The sequence below is a fragment of the Globicephala melas genome, chromosome 6 (genome assembly GCF_963455315.2).
Source record: "Globicephala melas chromosome 6, mGloMel1.2, whole genome shotgun sequence".
Taxonomy (NCBI): Eukaryota; Metazoa; Chordata; class Mammalia; order Artiodactyla; family Delphinidae; genus Globicephala; species Globicephala melas.
The window spans coordinates 39417871-39432144 of NC_083319.1; positions in this window are offsets into that span (position 1 = coordinate 39417871).

A 14274-nucleotide genomic window follows, 5' to 3' on the forward strand; every position below is an offset into this window, starting at 1 on the left:
ATTCTTATAAGGCGTTCAGTCTCTCAATCCTGTCAATGTCCAGGCCAGTTAAGATTTCTTATGTTGAAATGAACCACAGGTTCCATTCCTGGTGCTATAAAATTCTAGGTGACAATTATTTTCTCTCAATACCTTGGAAATATTTTTCCATTTATCTCTTAGCTTCAGTGTTGTTGTTGAGAAGTCAGCTCTCAATCAAACTGTCATTCCTTTGAAGAAAATCTTTCTTGTTCCTGTCAACTTAAAAAATACATATTTTTTGTTTTTGTTTGAATGTTTTTGGTCTTGTGGATGATAGTAGTCTACAAATTTACTATGATGGGTTTTGGTGTAGATTTATTTTTCTTTACCTTGGTTGGGTTTTATTGGAATTTTAAAATCTGTTCTGGAATATCCTCAACACTCAACTATTGACTCAGCCCAGCTTTTACTTCCCTCTCCATCTGGAAATGCCAAAATGCCAGTTAGATATATGTTAGAAATTCCAACTTTTATTCTCTATCTCTTAAATATTTTTTATATTTTTTGTTTCTTTGTTTCTGTACTGCATTCTGGATAATATTTTTGAGAAATATTTTCTAATTCTATAATTCTCTCTTTAGTTGCATCTGATCTTATGTTAAATTTATCCTTTTTTTCATTTTGAGTAATTATTTTTGTATCTTTAAATCTTGGTAGTTTAAAATAGTCACTCATTTTAATCCCCCTTTTTATGTATTTAAAGATATTGAACATGTTTATGATAACAAACTCTTATGGGAGGTTTTTATTCTATTCTGGTTGGTACAGGCATTTTTCTTATAGTCCCTTGGGAAGTGATTTCAGGTTTCTCTTTAGGGTTTCAGTTTTAGAAATGGTAGGAAGTTAACATTTCCCATCAAACCCCTTACCTTATACATGCCCTTAGGTATGTCTCCTATTCTCAGTGACCTGAGGCTTTGAGAACCAAAGGTCAAAATCACCTGTATTAGGCAAATGAACTCAGGGTAGAAGCCAGTTTCAGTAATAGGCTTATATCTCCAGATTCTTCTTCACTTAGCTTTTGACTCTGAGTATTTCTTACTTTCCAGATCATTAATAGATGAAAACATTTTACAAAAAAATTTCCTTTTGCATTTTTTTAGTTGTTTCCAATAAGAGGATTGTTATGGGATAAATTGTGTCCTTTTAAATTCATGTGTTGAAGTACTAACCCCCAGGACCTCAGAATGTGAGTGTATTTGGCGATAGGACTTTTTTTTTTTTTTTTTTTTAACGGTACACTGGCCTCTCACTGTTGTGGCCTCTCCCGTTGTGGAGCACAGGCTCCGGATGCGCAGGCTCAGCGGCCATGGCTCACGGGCCCAGCCGCTCCGCGGTATGTGGGATCTTCCCGGACCGGGGCACGAACCCCCGTCCCCTGCATCGGCAGGTGGACTCTCAACCACTGCGCCACCAGGGAAGCCCTATCTGTGTCTTGTAATGTACATCTTCTTATGTATTGTACTTCATTGTTCAAGGTGCACATTCTCTACCCTGACCTGTGTGTGTGTGTGTGTGTGTGTGTGTGTGTGTGTGTGTGTGTGTGTATGTGTGAGGCTCCTGAATCCTTTGACAGTCTTGATCTTGCTCAGTGCTGGGGAATTTTGCCTGGGGTATGCTTTTAAGCTGAAAGGCATCTGCTAGAAATCATTTTCTCACTTAATCACTGAAATGGCCCTTCAAATGTAATTTGATATTAAATTCCTATACTATATTGTAGGTTTTACTTTTTAAGAACACCAACACAATGGACAAATGTTTTCTATCAAATATGTTTGATGACTGATATTTTGGCTTGCCAGGGTAATGAAATGAGATTAGTGCTGCTACATTTGTTTCTCTTTTTCCCACCCCCCCCCTTCATTTTTGTTTGAAGAAACGACTGGTTAAATTACTAGGGTTGGAGAAATGCAGCTGCTTTCTTTATGTGCTGCATAATTTTGCTCTCTTGATTTCCTGGTTTACTTGGCAAGGTTTCTAAATCAGTGTTTAAATAGGAAAATGTCCTGACGAACTGAAAAACCCTTGTGGTTCTTAAATACATTTATGAAGCGGCACCTGATAATTTCCCAAATAAGAGAGTAGTACAGTTGCCTGAAATGTAACTTGTGCTTCTCTGGGGATCAGAGCGTTTTTGACTTTTAATTGTTTTCTTGGTGGGGGCAAATTGCTGCCACTACCTTTCAAAATCTAAAGTCTAAATAATATCAGCTTAAGTCAGACAAATGATAATTTCCAAAATAAGCAGTTTTTCAAGAAGGCTTCGTAAGAATTGCTTAGCAAGAAAGAGGTAGAACTTGGGGTGGAAGAAGTTTCTTAGAGGAAGTAAAGCTGATGACCTTTGACAGTGTGTATTAGGCTAACATTTGTGAACTTTGTTCATTTCTGCCTCCTCTGAATCCCCAATAATGAACTTTCAACCAACATACTGGTCAACACATTTCCATTTTGACAGCCCAGTCATTTGGTTGTGCCGATAGAGTTTCTCTTTTAGAATGGAAGTTAGCCAAAAGTTTCTTTTTAACTGTGGAACCAGACAATCCTAACTAGCTAAAAGAAAGGAAGTTGTAACTACAAGCCGATTGTTTTTCTCTGCCTACTTAGGAGGGGCTGACTCAACCACTGACTCCTTTCACTCGTTATGTCCCTTAGCATACTCCCCTTGGCAGTTGGATGTTTGAGTCGTTCTGTTCCCTCTCTTGGCCCCTTGTGCTGTCACTGTCCTGATTAACTTGTGTCAAGGGGGAAATATAATCAGGTAATCTTGGCTGCAGCTATGTGACTCATCTGCTGGTTGGACGGAATCAGAAACAAGTGAAAATGTCTGTTACTCTACCAGCGGTCCTTGCCAGGCTGCCTTAAGAGTGCTAGAAGGCTGTAAATAACCCTTGGCTCACTTGAGTTCTCCTTCTTTTAGGTCAGGCTCTTGGCTGATGTGCAAGCCTTGCTGTCAACATAGAATCATGAGCCTTCCTTTAAACCCCTTGATACGAGAGGAGCCTTGGCCTGATGGTCTCAGTTTCTTTTTTTTTTCCTGATGGTCTCAGTTTCACTGAAGGTGACATGACCACCTGCTTAGGCCACAGGATATTCTGCACTGATGAGAGTCTAGGCTTGCTGTGTGGGTCAGCTGTGGGCTTAGATAGAGCTTAGCAATTAAATTCCAGAAGAAGAATCACTGTGGAAACTATGTTGAGCATGAATACTCTTGAAAGCCCCTTAAGTCAGGGTTTTATTATATGACACTGTGTCCGTGTGAAAGGGTTCATGTTAGAAAGAGAAGGAAGAGAAGGGCGAGGCGGACGGTGAAAGGTGGAATGTATATGTTAAAAAAAAGTTTGTGGTGTAGTCCTGGCTCCCAGCTGTGTTTGGAGGCTTTCAGGCTTTGTGGATGAGGGTAGATATCAGACCACAGACATTGCTCCTGCTTCTACAACATAATTGAATAAACACTAGAGAATTAGGTGGCTTGTGGTAAGCTGTAATTATAGACTATGGTTCCATTTGCAAGAGGAAAATATTTGGACCTGATCGGATGCCTAAAGCATCCGGTAAGTTACTAAAATATAAAAGTGGCTTCAAAAGATGACTCTTAAAACTTTAACCCAGGTCACAATAGAGACTAAATAGTGACAGCCAACTTTTAAAAACTTTTGCTTGTTCTCACATCCTTATTATTTACCTGTCTGATTAAAGATTAGGTTTTTGAATGTGAGAACGAAATATTGAGTGAAGACATAGGCCTGGCCTGTTGCTACATGATGATATTTAAATTTCATGTTCTCATCAAGAGCTGTATAGAGATGGTTCTTGATTTATAAAACTTGTCATGGCATGATTTGCACATGCTTGTCTAGCCTTCTCTCTCCCTGCACCTACTCCATGTCATCGCACTGTGCTGCCCTAGACCTGTGTCCCAATTCTAACATTTCATCCCTCAACCCCTCCACCATCATCTGTCTGGGAATCCCTGCTTCTGATCACAGGAATTTCCATCAATATGTTGCAACTAGAAAAAGTCCTAGCCAAGACCACTATATGGCACAAGTCTAGGAAGTAGCACTCCCGTAGAATACAAGGTGAATGGTTTTCCCTGGAGTTGTGCAAAACACCTGGCCCTGCTCTCACTTCTGATTCCTTGGAGGCAGGGAGGTATGGAATAGGCCTACCTGTGACCACTCTCACTGCTACAGCTGGAGGAGGTGGCCCTGGCTTCCCTAGATGGAACTCAAATTTCCTATTGAATAGGTTCTACAGAACTCATTGTACTACAGGGTCCAGGGACATTATGGGGTAAAAAAGAATTGCATGGGAATATGTGCGTATGTGTGTTTGGGCAGAGGGAATCCAAGTTTCAAGCAACAAATTTGGTGTGGAACTTTTGGAATATCCCTTTTTGGTAATATGGTTGTCCTCTGTGTTAAACGCATCCAGTTCCTCTTCTTGCGTGCTTTATTTTACTTTAATTGAATTTTTATTGCTGCTTATGTACATATAGTATTTTACATAAATGCATGAATGTGACATTACCATATACATTGGCATCTCCACCTTTTAATTTTTATTTATTTATTTTTGACTGCGTTGGGTCTTCGTTGCTGCGCACGGGCTTTCTCTAGGTGTAGCAAGCGGGGGCTACTCTTCGTTGTGTGCATGGGCTTCTTGTGGCGGCTTCTCTTGTTGCAGAGCATGGGCTCTAGGCACGTGGGCTTCAGTAGCTGTGGTGCGTGGGCTCAGTAGTTGTGGCTCGTGGGCTCTAGAGCGCAGGCTCAGTAGTTGTGGCTCACGGGCTTAGTTGCTCCGCGGCAGGATCTTCCCGGACCAGGGCTCGAACCCGTGTCCCCTGCATTGGCCAGCAAATTCTTCACCACTGTGCTGGCAGGGAAGTCCCTCCACCTTTTTTTTTGCAGTTTTTTGTATCTTTTCTTTTTGGCTTGGCTTCCTTCTGCCTCTGTTCTCCCCCTACCCTGACTTTACTCATATCACTCCATGCATCCCGTAACAGCCCAAGCCGACCACCTTGTATGTGTGTCCTCCAGTGTTTTTCTCTACGCTTTATATGATTATAGAGAAATACGTGATACACACATACTAATGCATATATGCATATAACCATAAATAAATATAACACACAGTTTTTGGTCAATATTTCTCTTTATTTTAGGATGATTTATTATATACACTTTTCTGTATTTTGCTTTGTAAATCACCAGGTATTTCTTTTTAGTGGCTGTTTTGTGGTGTGGATATACCAAAGCTATCCAGTCATTCCCCTGTGGCTGGGCATTCACTTTGTTTCCTGCTTTTTAATAGCACAGTGTTGCAACAAACACTCTTGCTCATATTTTCTGTGGTTAATGTTACTCAGATAATGGTACTTTCATCTACATAGGATAGATCCCTAGGAGTGGCTTGGCATTGTTGAAATACATGAGGATTCTTAATTTAAATATAGATATTGCCAGGTTGCTTTCCCCAAAGGCTTTAATATTTCATGCATATTCTCACCAGCCACATGGGGAAGCACTTATCCCATATCCCTGGAAGCAATATGCATTATCAGACTTTTTCATTTCTGCCTGTCTAATGTCTCCTTATTATTTTAATTTGAATTTTCTGGGCTGCTAGTTTGTTTTAATATGTGTCTTGGTATTGTTTTTCTCTGAATTGTGTATGCTCTCCATCTTACCCATATTTCTGTTGGGTTGTTTTTCCATATTGGGAAATTTGGAAGAAAATAAGTACATTACAGATACACATGCTCTGTTTCCTTCGTTGCATGTGTTTTTTTCCCACATCGATTGTTTATTTAATTGTTTTGCTCTCTTTTTCTATACATTTGAAAAAAATGGAGCCAAATGGGTTGTTTTTGTTTTTTATACTTTCCTAATGCCCAATCTTGGTTAAAAGGTTTTCTTCTACCTACACTGTATATAGCCTGTATATAGCTATATTTTCTTATAGAATTGTAACTATCTTATTTTTTTGCCCTTAAGTTTTTAATGAAATTTGTATTTAAAAAACAAAAATCTCCTTTTTCATTGAGTTAAAATAGTATATTTGACCCATTAAATTTTCAAATATGTTGGCATAAGTTTGGATTCTCTATTCTGTGCCAGTGATCTTTTGTCTGTCCCTAGGCCCATACCATGCTGACTTAATCACTGTTGGCTTAATAGAATCATTGGATATCAATCAGGGCAAGTCTCTCTGCCATTCTTCTATTTAAAATTTTTGACTATTTTCTGGGATTTATTAATTCCAAGGAAAATTTAAGATTATTTTATCCAGTTCTAAAAAACTCAAATTATATGTTTATATATTTATGTATGTGTGTATATATATATGTGGGTGTGTGTCTGTGTGTGCATGCATGTCTGTATATCACCTATGATATATATGAACATATATATCACTATGATATGCATATATGTGTATATATTATATATATTATCTATGATAACATATTCTGTTGGATTTTGGTAGTAGTCTTTATTACTTTTAAAACACATTTTACTTGAAATTGTTCATAAGAATGGCATCTGAATTTTAGAAAATCTATTTCAGTATCCATGACCTGACCATTTGCTTTTCCTCCAACAATCAGTGCAATTATTATGTCAATATATATTACCCAATAATGATCTGCCCTTGTATTCTTGAAATAAGCCCTTTTTTTTTTTTTTTTTTTTGCGGTGTGCGGGCCTCTCACTGTTGTGGCCTCTCCCGTTGCGGAGCACAGGCTCCGGACGCGCAGGCTCAGCGGTCATGGCTCATGGGCCCAGCCGGAGCAGAATGTGGGATCTTCCCAGACCGGGGTACGAACCCGTGTCCCCTGCATCAGCAGGTGGACTCTCAACCACTGCGCCACCAGGGAAGCCCGAAATAAGCCCTCTTGAACATAGTTTTGCTCTTGAACATTCATTTGCTACAAAGCTGGATTCTCTTTGATAATATTCTTTTGGAAATTGTGCATTTATATTCAGAAGAAAGTTTTCTTTTTTGTGGTATCTTTACCAGGACTTGAAGTAAAAGTTATACAGGATTCATAAAATGAATTGGAAGAGCTCTATATTTTTCTGTGGCCTGAATTAGTTGATTAACATTATTTTATTTTAAAAACTTAACATGTGGTGAAATTTATTTTTGGTGTATAGTTCTGTAAATTTTAGCACATCTAATTCATGGAACTACAACTACAGTCAGGATATAGAACAGTTTCATCACTCCAAAAAACTCCCTTGCAAATCCTCCCCACAACTGCTAGGCCCTGGCAAACACTGATTTGTTTTCCATCATTATAAATGGAGTCTTTTCAAAAATGTCATATAAATGAAATCCGAATATATAACCTTTTGAGACTGCCTTTTTTGAGACTGGCTTCTTTTACTCAGCATAATGCCTTTGAAATTCATCCATGTTGTTGTGTGAATCAATAGTTTGCTTGTTTATTCATTCAGCTGTTGAAGGACTTTTGGGTGGTTTCCAGGTGTTGGCGATTATGAATAGAGCTGCTATATACATCGTGTACAAGTTTTTGTGTGCATTTATGTTTTAATTTTTCTTGGGTAAATACCTAAGTGAGGGATGGTGGGGTTGTGAAGTAAGTGTATCTTTAAATGTAAAGTTAAAAAATGCAAAACTGTTTTCCAGAGGGGCTGTGTCATTTTGCATTTCTATTAGTAATATGTGAGAGTTCCAGTTGTTTAGCATCCTTGCCAGGACTCGGTATTCTCAGTATTTTTAATTTTGGCCATTCTAACAGGTGTGCAGTGGCATCTCACTGTAATTTTAATTTGCATATCCCTAATGACTACGTTAAATATCTTTTCACGAGCTTATTTGTCATCCATATATCCTCTTTGGTGAAGTGTCTGCTCAAGTCTTTTGCCCATTTTTAAATGGGGTTGTTTTCTGATTGCTGAGTTTTGAAAATTCGTTGTATGTTGTTAAAAGTTCTTTTTAGATAAGTGATTTGCAAATATTTTCTGCCAATTTGTGTCTTGTCTTTTCAGTCTCCTAACAGTGTCTTTCAAAGAGCAAAACTGTTTTTTTTTCGTTCTTTCCCCATTTTATTTAGATATAATTGAAATAGAGCAATATATACAGGTTTTTTTTAATGTGTCTCACTCTTTTTTCCAGCTTTATTAAGGTATGATTGACCAATTAAAATTATATGACTTAGGTTGTACAGTGTGGTTTCTTTTCTTTTTAAGGCACACAATATCACTTCTTTGTTTCATGTATTGGGTTGGCCAAAAGGTTCGTTTGGGTTTTCCCATAAGTGCTTACAGAAACCCAAAGGAACTTTTTGGCCAACACAATTTTTCTTTTTTTTAAACATCTTTATTGGAGTATAACTGCTTTACAATGGTGTGTTAGTTTCTGCTTTATAACAAAGTGAATCAGTTATACATATACATATGTTCCCATATCTCCTCCCTCTTGCGTTTCCTTCCCTCCCACCCTCCCTATCCCACCCCTCTAGCTGGTCACAAAGCACCGAGCTGATCTCCCTGTGCTATGTGGCTGCTTCCCACTAGCTATCTATTTTATGTTTGGTAGTGTATATATGTCCATGCCACTCTCTCACTTTGTCACAGCTTTCCCTTCCCCCTCCCCATATCCTCAAGTCCATTCTCTAGTAGGTCTGTGTCTTTATTCACGTCTTACCCCTAGGTTCTTCATGACATTTTTTTTTTCTTAGATTCCATATATATGGGTTAGCATACTGTATTTGTCTTTCTCTTTCTGACTTACTTCACTGTGTATGACAGGCTCTAGGTCCATCCACCTCACTACAAATAACTCAATTTCATTTCTTTTTATGGCTGAGTAAATATTCCATTGTATATATGTGCCACATCTTCTTTATCCATTCATCCGATGATGGGCACATAGGTTGTTTCCATCTCCGGGCTATTGTAAATAGAGCTGCAATGAACATTTTGGTACATGACTCTTTTTGAATTATGGTTTTCTCAGGGTATATGCCCAGTAGTGGGATTGCTGGGTCATATGGTAGTTCTATTTGTAGTTTTTTAAGGAAACTCCATACTGTTCGCCATAGTGGCTGTACCAATTCACATTCCCACCAGCAGTGCAAGAGTGCTCCCTTTTCTCCACACCCTCTCCAGCATTTATTGTTTCTAGATTTTTTGATGATGGCCATTCTGACCGGTGTGAGTTGGTATCTCATTGTAGTTTTGATTTGCATTTCTCTAATGATTAATGATGTTGGGCATTCTTTCATGTGTTTGTTGGCAGTCTGTATATCTTCTTTGGAGAAATGTCTATTTAGGTCTTCTGCCCATTTTTGGATTGGGTTGTTTGTTTTTTTGTTATTGAACTGCTTGTAAATTTTGGAGGTTAATCCTTTGTCAGTTGCTTCATTTGCAAATATTTTCTCCCATTCTGAAGGTTGTCTTTTGGTCTTGTTTATGGTTTCCCTTGCTGTGCAAAAGCTTTTAGTTTCACTAGGTCCCATTTGTTTATTTTTGTTTTTATTTCCATTTCTCTAGGAGGTGGGTCAAAAAGGATCTTGCTGTGATTTATGTCATAGAGTGTTCTGCCTATGTTTTCCTCTGAGAGTTTGATAGTTTCTGGCCTTACATTTAGGTCTTTAATCCATTTTGAGCTTATTTTTGTGTATGGTGTTAGGGAGTGTTCTAATTTCATTCTTTTACATGTAGCTGTCCAGTTTTCCAGCACCACTTATTGAAGAGGCTGTCCTTTCTCCACTGTACATTCTTGCCTCCTTTATCAAAGATAAGGTGACCATATGTGTGTGGGTTTATCTCTGGGCTTTCTATCCTGTTCCATTGATCTATATTTCTCTTTTTGTGCCAGTACCATACTGTCTTGATTACTGTCGCTCTGTAGTATAGTCTGAAGTCAGGGAGCCTGATTCTTCCAGCTCCTTTTTTCGTTCTCAAGATTGCTTCGGCTATTTGGGGTCTTTTGTGTTTCCATACAAATTGTGAAATATTTTGTTCTAGTGCTGTGAAAAATGCCAGTTGTAGTTTGATAGGGATTGCATTGAATCTCTAGATTGCTTTTGATAGAAGAGTCATTTTCACAATGTTGATTCTTCCAATCCAAGAACATGGTATATCTCTCCATCTATTTGTATCAAATTTAATTTCTTTCATCAGTGTCTTATAGTTTTCTGCATATAGGTTTTTTGTCTCCTTAGGTAGGTTTATACCTAGATATTTTATTCTTTTTGTTGCAGTGGTAAATGGGAGTGTTTTCTTGATTTCATTTTCAGATTTTTCATCATTAGTGTATAGGAATGCCAGAGATTTCTGTGCATTAATTTTGTATCCTGCTACTTTACCAAATTCATTGATTAGCTCTAGTAGTTTTCTGGTAGCATCTTTAGGATTCTCTATGTGTAGTATCATGTCATCTGCAAATAGTGACAGCTTAACTTCTTTTCCGATTTGGATTCCATTACTTTCCTTTTCTTCTCTGATTACTGTGGCTAAAACTTCCAAACTATGTTGAATAAGAGTGGTGAGAGTGGGCAACCTTGTGTTGTTCCTGATCTTAGTGGAAATGCTTTCAGTTTTTCACCATTGAGGACGATGTTGGCTGTGGGTTTATTATATATGGCCTTTATTATGTTGAGGAAAGTTCCCTCTATGCCTACTTTCTGCAGGGTTTTTATCATAAATGGGTGTTGAATTTTGTTAAAAGCTTTCTCTGCATCTATTGATATGATCATATGGTTTTTCTCCTTCAGTTTTTTAATATGGTGTATCATGTTGATTGATTTGCGTATATTGAAGAATTCTTGCATTCCTGGAATAAACCCCACTTGATCATGGTGTATGATCCTTTTAATGTGCTGTTGAATTCTGTTTGCTAGTATTTTGTTGAGAATTTTTGCATGTATGTTCCTCAGTGATATTGGCCTGTAGTTTTCTTTCTTTGTGACATCCTTGTCTGGTTTTGGTATCAGGGTGACTGTGGCCTCGTAGAATGAGTTTGGGAGTGTTCCGCCCTCTGCTATATTTTGGAAGAGTTTGAGAAGGATGGGTGTTAGCTGTTCTCTAAATGTTTGATAGAATTCGCCTGTGAAGCCATCTGGTCCTGGACTTTTGTTTGTTGGAAGATTTTTAATCACAGTTTCAATTTCAGTGCTTGTGATTGGTCTGTTCATATTTTCTGTTTCTTCCTGATTCAGTCTTGGCAGGTTGTGCATTTCTAAGAATTTGTCCATTTCTTCCAGGTTGTCCATTTTATTGGCATAGAGTTGTTTGTAGTAATCTCTCATGATCTTTTGTATTTCTGCAGTGTCAGTTGTTACTTCTCCTTTTTCATTTGTAATTCTATTGATTTGAATCTTTTCCCTTTTTTTCTTGATGAGTGTGGCTAATGGTTTATCAGTTTTGTTTATCTTCTCAAAGGACCAGTTTTTAGTTTTATTGATCTTTGTTATCATTTCCTGCATTTCTTTTTTTTTTTTTTTTTTTTTGCAGTACACAGGCCTCTCACTGTTGTGGCCTCCCCTGTTGTGGAGCACAGGCTCCAGACATGCAGGCTCAGCGGCCATGGCTCATGGGCCTAGCCGCTCTGCGGCATGTGGGATCTTCCCGGACCGGGGCACGAACCCATGTCCCCTGCATCGGCAGGCAGACTCTCAACCACTGCGCCACCAGGGAAGCCCTCCTTCATTTCTTTTTCATTTATTTCTTATCTGATTTTTATCATTTCTTTCCTTCTGCTAACTTTGGGGGGTTTTTTGTTCTTCTTCTTCTAATTGTTTTTGATGCAAGCTTAGGTTGTTTATTTGAGATGTTTCTTGTTTTTTAAGGTAGAATTGTATTGCTATAAACTTCCCTCTTAGAACTGCTTTTGCTGCATCCCATAGGTTTTGGGTCATCGTGTTTTCATTGTCATTTGTTTCTAGGTATGTTTTGATTTACTCCTTCATTTCTTCAGTGATCTCTTGGTTATAACATAGTGTATTATTTCGCCTCCATGTGGTTGTATCTTCTACAGATTTTTTCCTGTAATTGATATCTAGTCTCATAGCGTTGTGGTCGGAAAAGATACTTGATATGATTTCAGTTCTCTTAATTTTACCAAGGCTTGATTTGTGACTGAAGATCCAATGTGTCCTGGAGAATGTTCCATAAGCACTTGAGAAGAAAATGTATTCTGTTGTTTTTGGATGGAATGTCTGATAAATATCAAGTAAATCCATCTTGTTTAATATATCATTTAAAGCTTGTGTTTCCTTATTTATTTTCATTTTGGATGATCTGTCCATTGGTGAAAGTGGGGTGTTAAAGTCCCCTACTATGACTGTGTTACTGTCGATTTCCCCTTTTATGGCTGTTAGCATTTGCCTTATGTATTGAGGTGCTCCTATGTTGGGTGCATAAATATTTACAATTGTTATATCTTCTTGGATTCATATCTTGTTCATTATTTAGTGTCTTTCATTTTCTCTTGTAATAGTCTTTGTTTTAAAGTCTATTTTGTCTGATATGAGAATTGCTACTCCAGCTTTCTTTCTTTTTTTTTTTTTTTGCGATACGCGGGCGTCTCACTGTTGTGGCCTCTCCCATTGTGGAGCACAGGCTCAGCGGCCATGGCTCACGAGCCCAGCCGCTCTGCGGCATGTGGGATCTTTGCAGACTGGGACACGAACCCGTGTCCCCTGCATTGGCAGCCGGACTCCCAACCACTGCGCCACGAGGGAAGCCCCCAGCTTTCTTTTGACTTCCATTTGCATGGAATATGTTTTTCCATCCCCTCACTTTCAGTCTATATGTGTCCCTAGGTCTGAAGTGGGTCTCTTGTAGACAGCATATATTTGGGTCTTGCTTTTGTATCCATTCAACCAGTCTGTGTGTTTTGGTGGGAGCATTTAATCGTTTTACATTTAAGGTAATTATGGATATGTATGTTCCTATTCCCATTTTCTTAATTGTTTTGGGTTTATTATTGTAGGCCTTTTCCTTCTCTTGTGTTTCCTGCCTGGAGAAATTCCTTTATCATTTGTTGTAAATCTGGTGTTGTGGTGCTGAATTCTCTTAGCTTTTGCTTGTCTGTAAAGGTTTTCATTTCTCTGTCAAATCTGAATGAGATCCTTGCTGGGTAGAGTAATCTCGGTTGTAGGTTTATCCCCTTCATCACTTTAAATATGTCCTGCCACTCCCCTCTGGCTTGCAGAGTTTCTGCTGAGAGATCAGCTGTTAACCTTATGGGGATTACCTTGTGTGTTATTTGTTGTTTTTCCCTTGCTGCTTTTAATGTTTTTTCTGTGTATTTAATTTTTGATAGTTTGATTAATATGTGTCTTGGCATGTTTCTCCTTGGATTTATTCAGTATGGGAGTCTCTGTGCTTCCTGGACTTGATTGACTATTTCCTTTCCCATATTAGGGAAGTTTTCAATTAAAATCTCTTCAAATATTTTCTCAGTTCCTTTCCTTTTCTTTTCTTCTTCTGGGACCCCTATAATCGAATGTTGGTGTTTAATGTTGTCCCAGAGGTCTTTGCGACTGTCCTCAATTCTTTTCATTTTTTGTTCTTTATTCTGCTCTGTAGTAGTTATTTCCACTATTTTATATTCCAGGTCACTTATCCATTCTTCTGCTTCCGTTATTCTGCTATCGATCCCTTCTAGAGAAATTTTAATTTCATTTATTGTGTTGTTCATTACTGTTTGTTTGCTCTTTAGTTCTTCTAGGTCTGTGTTAAACTTTTTTTGTATTTTCTCCATTCTGTTTCTAAGATTTTGGATCATCTTTAGTATCATTATTCTGAATTCTTTTTCAGGCAGACTGCCTGTTTCCTCTTCATTTTTTAGGCCTGGTGGGTTTTTACCTTGCTCCTTCATCTGCTGTGTGTTTCTCTGTCTTCTCATTTTGCTTAACTTACTGTGTTTGTGGTCTCCTTTTTGCAGGCTGCAGGTTTGTAGTTCCCGTTGTTTTTGGTGTCTGCCCCCAGTGGCTAAGGTTCGTTCAGTGGGTTTTGTAGGCTTTGTAGTGGAATGGACTAGTGCCTGTGTTCTGGTGGATGAACCTGGATCTTGTGTTAGTGGTGGGCAGGTCCACGTCTGGTGGTGTGTTTTGGCGTGTTTGTGGCCTTATTATGATTTTAGGCAGCCTGTCTGCTAATGGTGGGGTTGTGTTCCTGTCTTCCTAGTTGTTTGGCATAGGGTGTCCAGCACTGGAGCTTGCTGGTCGTTGAGTGGAGATGGGTCTTGGCATTGAGATGGAAATCTCTGGGAGAT